We start from the raw sequence: 6286 nt of genomic DNA, 5'->3' as shown, positions 1-6286 counted from the left end.
TTTTGTCAGGGTTGCCCTGGTAATATTCACATTTTAGGTGCTAAATATCACGTTATTGGTATTGGGGTCGCTTCAACCCGCAGACATGAAAAACAACCGAAGACTTGGCAACACTGGTTGGCATTTACTACACAGAGCCGTAATTCACTGACAATCTACACAAAATCGATTTTAAAATCGCAGGCGATTCTTTGTCGATTTTGAAAAGCAATTTTGTGTAGCTTGTCGTGGGACTACGGCTCTGTGTAAGTAAATGCCAACCAGTGTTGCCAAGTCTGCGGTTGTTTTTCATGTCCGCGGGTTGAAGCGACCCCAATACCAATAACGTGATATTTAGCACCCTAAAATGTGATATTTACCAGGGCAACCCTGACAAAAACGTATATTTACCCCCGGGATGGCAATTTTTATCGGGAACCTCCTGGCAACGCGATTGGGGTTAGTTTTGGACTAGTTTTTTGAGAAACAACTGTGGCAGGATTTGTTGTGGAAACCTGGCAACCCTGATCTGAAACGCACGTGGCTGGAGATATACTACTAATTACAGGAGCATCTTTACTGAAGAGATGCGCATGAAAATCGTATTCGATTTTTTGCACAGCCCTAGTGACTTTTCTTACTTCATACACAAAAAGAAGTGTAAAATTCTGACAAAATCTGATTTCTTGATGATTTGATATTTTATAATAGTGGTTTTATAATTTCAAAATATAGAGAAAAAGTAGAAATGAATAACTAATAAGCCAATAAGTGCTCCTCTGCTGCTGTCTACTGGTTATAATTGTGATTTGATGTATTTTTTAAAATTTTACATAAGTTTTTTGTTTTCCGCCAAGTATATTTTGTTCTTGTTCATCCCAATAAAAAAAAAAACATTCAAACTGGATCATTTTAGAGCTTTAAAGTGCTAAAATAGTTGTTGTGAAATGCCTGAAAGTCAACCTGAGCTGGCCACGCCGTGCCATAATTGGTTATTGGACTACTAAAATGTTTATTACAGGGGAAAATGGCAGAAACTGGAGATGAGAACTAATTTAACATGGATATGACAGGGATGCGCAAGAAATCGTTGCAGGGATCGTTTGGTTGATGTATTGGACACAGCCCTAGCCAATTTGCGCCGAACTGACTGACTTTTCCCACTACTTCATACACAACCTTCTGTAAGCAGAGTGTAAAATTCTGCAAGTTACAAAAATCCTTGGCTTTCTTGGTGATTGATATTTTAACAATAGTGATTTTATCAGTTCAAAATATAGAATTCTTGCCCACCGTCGGAAAAGTACGTGATCAAATGACCAAGCATAAAACGTTTCTAATGCAAGAGGAAATGGTGCTCCTCAACACATGATGCTGCTGGCGAGTCCATACTGGTTTGCATAATTGTGTTATTTGCATAAACCATGTTATTTTCCGATAAGGGGTCGACAGCTAAATTAAACATAAGTGACAACATACGCTTAATGTGTTTTCCAACACATGTGTTGCAAGGATACTCCTATAAATAACATTGACATTTGTTTTGAAAATATTTTGTAACTCTCAGAGCTCACAAGAAAACACACTTTGCCGTTTAGTTGAGCGGGGTATTGGTAAAAGAGGCGTCGTTCACATTTTGCATGGAGAGGTCAACTGGCACCAGGAAAGGTCTGCACAAGTGATAACAGCCTGTGCAGTGCTTCATAACATCTGTAAAGCTAGACAAATTGCAGACCCTCCCACGGACAATCGGGTTGCTGATGAAGATGATGAAAATACCACTGACAAGGGAGGGATCTGTCCCAAAGTGGGCGGAAATTCCTTACAGAGCCCAGTTTACTAATTTGCATTTCATGTAAGTTACATTGAATGCAATATAAAAATAGTGACAAAACAGACACTAGCCAACATTTTCATTAGAAAGATATTATGAAGACACAAAAAACATATTATTTGTTATTAGTTTTATTTTTGAGTAGCTCAATTTTTAGTTTGTAGTACTCCTCCTGTAGATGAAGTACTATTTTCTGCTGCTTTGGGACATCATCTCATCTCCAGTTTTTTGTTCTTCTAGGGATGGTGTTGGAGCAGCTGCAGTGGCAGCAGAAGGCAGGGAATGAGGGGCTTGAGGGTCACCCATCTGCGATGTCGACGGTCCCCATTCCTCTGCTGAAGGCTCTGTGCTACTGAAAGGAGAGAACATTTAATCTCTGTTATTTAAAATAAATTTAGGGCAATTTGTTTTTTTTTTTCAGTTCATAGAATGCCAGATAGAAATATGAGAAATGGCCTTGCCTATGTTAAATAAAAATGTGTCTTTAATTGTGTTACTTGGCTGTTGGTTTATTAAAATTACCATTTTTGTGTTCCACCAGCTGAATCATTGAGCTGTCTTGCCCTCCTTCAAACCGGTAATACTTGTTTTCTTGACAAGATGTTGAACACGGTTTGGGCTACTTGGGACAGCTGTTTAGCAGGTGGTTAACCCCCTTAGAAAACAATACAAGTGTACAGTATACATATAATTGTTTGAGATAAGTTTGCCAGCCCTTTGTTTATGTTATAGCACTCACCTGTGTGCATGATGACAGCTGTGTGCTGCAATTTCCTCTGGCTTTCTGATTTGCATACCAGAGCGATTTTTCACAGTCTATGGTCCGCCAACAAGCCAGGCGGGATAGTGAAACCGTTAATAGTTCTGTGCTATACGCCATGTCTCTCTAATCCCGTGTGTGACCACCCGGCCTCACTCTCCTTTCTCCTTGTGTTCATCCAAACTAACTGGCCTTAATAGTCACTGCTATCTGTCCAGGCGGAGCTTACCGGCACTTCTTGGTGATTCCATGTTTGATACACTTAAAACCAACATTCACCACCACTTCTTAAATAGACAGCACCAAAAAAATGGAAAGAGTGAGGCACACTTTTTATCATTCTTAAGCCACCAAACTACCTTTATAGGGAAATTAAAAGCCATGCACACGGAGAGCTCATGACCGGGATACCCTTGGTTCCCCCTTCCCTGTTTTGTGGCTTTTAAGACCATCGACGGCTTGCGGGAACCGCAGCCGGCCGTCATTCTGACAACAAACAACACAAAGCTCAGGAGCCGGGATACTGTCCCACCTTCCCTGTTTTGTGGCTTTTATAGACCACGACTGCTTGCTGAACTCAGCGGCGTCATTCTGCACAACCAAACAGCTTTTTATTAACAAACACATAACTTTTTATACTTCTGTACAGCTAGACATCCTCGTGTGTGTATAACACATTCTCATCTGTGGTTATATAAAGTATATACATTTTTATTTATTTTTTAAATAAAATCCTGGAACGGCTTCTTCAGAAACTTTAATTTCTTTGCGACTGAGGACCGAAAGCTCAGCATCACCTACCCAAGACCCCTTCACCTCCGTATGAATGTTATTAAACTCCAGAGTGTCTCCCATCTCTGTAAATAAACACAGATGTTTAGTTTTTCAATCACATCTTATAGTTGGCTTTTCTTCCTCGCTTTAAAATCACTTCTATATGAGGCTGTACTGTACACTACTTTCACTCATCTGGCAAAGGTGTCCAGGTCTGCGGTTTTCACGCGGAATTGGGATACTTCAACACTGTTGCTCAATAACGTGATATCTATCCCTTTGGAATGCCAATTTTATCTGGGGAACCCTACCAAAACACGTGTATTTTACCCGCCAGATCTAGAGCTGTACAGGAGGAACCCCATTAGTTTTGAGTAACAATAAAGGCGGGATTTGTTGTGTACACCTGGCAACCCTGGCAGTCCATCACAGCTGTACTCGTGTCTCATCTGTGTGTTATTACAGCAGAACAGCAGCTGTGCGCGTCCTGACTTACATACACAGCATTTTACTCATCATGGGCTGTAAATATCGCATTATAGAGTATTTTAGGGCTCGAAATGCAGTCTCAGTAACGTTAGAGACACGCAGATGTTCGCACGTGTGGAGCGGACGCGATTCCTGCTTCACTTCACTTCAGCTGTAAACAATATGAAGTTACCTACTGGGTGAAGAAGGACTTTATAAATGTATAATCAAATAAATGTTTTCCCGTGGTGAAGATATTTGATGTAAACACACACCGATAACCTGCATCGATCAAGATCTTGTATTCTCTCTCCGGGGTTTCCCGCGTCGACAACCTCCGGGTTCTGAATACAGTGAACCGGAAGAAGTGTTGAAGGGTTACGCGTTGCCATGGCACCGCACTCACTTTTTCCTTTTTTTTTTTTAAATGTATTTGTTTATTCATTTATTTTATTTATATATATATAGTATATATATATATATATATATATATATATATTATACTATATATAGCTATTAATATATATATATATATATATATATATAATTATAAATCAAATCTGCAATCATATTATTAATACTAACGAAATAAAATTATTTTAACTAAAATATCTTAAAAACACGTTTGAATATTTAAGAATTGTTATTCTTCACATTAAAATGAATTTGTTATTAATATTACATATTAATTGACAATACATATTTAAAAAACTGAATATGAAAATAAAGTTTGTAAATATTATTATAATAATAATATATTATTATTGTTAATTTTATTTTATTAAATGATACAAATATTACTAGTTATTATTAGCATATTAATATTAATAAACTAATAATTATTATTATTATATAAAATAATAATTAATTAATTTCTAAATATGTGAATATGAAAATAAAGTCTGTATTTATTGTCCTTCATAACTTTCATATACATATATATATAAAGTGTTATTATTAATATATTATTATTGTTAATTTTTATTAGTGATTCAAAATATACTAATATTTTTAGTTATTAATACTTAATAACACTTAATAAGTTAATGATTATTTATAAAATAATAATAAATTAATTTTCTAAATATGTGAATATGAAAATAAAGTCTGTATGTTACTCCCCTCAAAAAACAAACTTAGCAATTTCGTAGCTATCATATATAAATAATGTGTTTATTATTAATATATTAATTATTATTGTTTATTTTTATTATTATTATTAAATATACTAATATTTTTATTTATGTAATTTTAATTAACTAATATGAAATTTAAATAAAATAATAATTAATTAATTTCTAAATATGTGAATATGAAAATAAAGTCTGTATTTATTGTCCCTGGTGTATATGTGGCGAGCAATTATCTACAGTTTTCAGAGCTTGGTGATTATTGACCAGTTGCATTAATCTCTTTGGTGTTTAAATGCTGTGAAAGGCTTGTTAAAAGGCACACAGTGGGGAAAAAACACAGCATTTATCAGATCCTTTCCGATTTGCTTACCATTCAAACAAAGGAGTAGATCAGTGATGCTATTTTAACATCTTGAGGATTCCAAAAATCGTGTAAAAATTCTTCTTGCTGATTTTTCTTCCACTTTTAATAATATCATGCCATCTGTAGGTTTCTCCCCGGATGGAGGACTGATTTTGTGTGTGGGCTCACAGATCACGAATGCTGGTTCTCCACAAGGATGTATTAAGATCATGAATTTCCTGTTGAATTTTTTGGTAATACAACAACTGACTCAAGCTGTGAATAAAAAAAGGAGTTTTTTTTGTGTCAGCAAGACTAGACTTTTCTTTGGAAGATGGTATCATTTAATGTAAGCCTTCCATTGTGAAAAGTGTTTTGTAATTCTTTTATTGAAAGTGTTTTGACCTTTTCTATCACTTGCTGGTTTGGAAATACCACGGTGTTTGCTGAGGAACGTCTTAAATATTGCGTGTATTACTTGTTATCCCAGTGATAGGCTTAGAGCAAATTTATCAAACTAGATGCCTTAGTAAAGCTATGAAAATTACATCTGATCATAGGCATCCACTGTATGATGAGTTTGAGCTTTTGCCTTCAGGTTGAAGATATGGGATGCAAGTGTTTCTTTAAAATAGGATGGGAAGGATAATTATTTTTATTAAGAAGTTAAGTTTACTATGTGATATATGGTTTTTAGTTTTTTTTTATTTATTTTGAGTGGGTCTCAGGAATAAATTTAAGGGATTGTTCTTATTTATTTATTTATTTATTTATTTATTTATTTATTTAATATATATGTGTGTTTTTGTTGCTTTGTTGTATTGTTTTAACACATGTTGAAACCTACTGAAATATGAATATAAAAGTTATTACTACTGTTACATACTGTCTTTAACATTTCGCTACTACTGTGTTAATTTTTAGTTCATTTCTAAATGCTGAATAGTTCTGGTTTTCTTTGAATTTTTTTTTCTTTTTTTTTTTTTGTCCTTCAG

General features: G+C 35.0%; 1 long non-coding RNA gene across 1 annotated transcript; it reads right to left on the bottom strand.

The window, feature by feature from the left end:
- Nucleotides 1-3044: 3044 nt before the first annotated feature.
- Nucleotides 3045-4044, bottom strand: LOC122147490. The gene is made up of 3 exons (XR_006161659.1): nt 4009-4044; nt 3375-3430; nt 3045-3059 (listed from the first exon to the last, which is right to left on the bottom strand). It is a non-coding gene; the product is annotated as an uncharacterized LOC122147490 (long non-coding RNA).
- Between the last annotated feature and the right edge of the window lie 2242 nt (nt 4045-6286).

Source organism: Cyprinus carpio, chromosome A14, assembly GCF_018340385.1.
Source record: "Cyprinus carpio isolate SPL01 chromosome A14, ASM1834038v1, whole genome shotgun sequence".
Classification (NCBI taxonomy): domain Eukaryota; kingdom Metazoa; phylum Chordata; class Actinopteri; order Cypriniformes; family Cyprinidae; genus Cyprinus; species Cyprinus carpio.
Note: the sequence above shows the minus strand (reverse complement) of the source record. Positions and strands in the feature narration are given on the sequence as shown.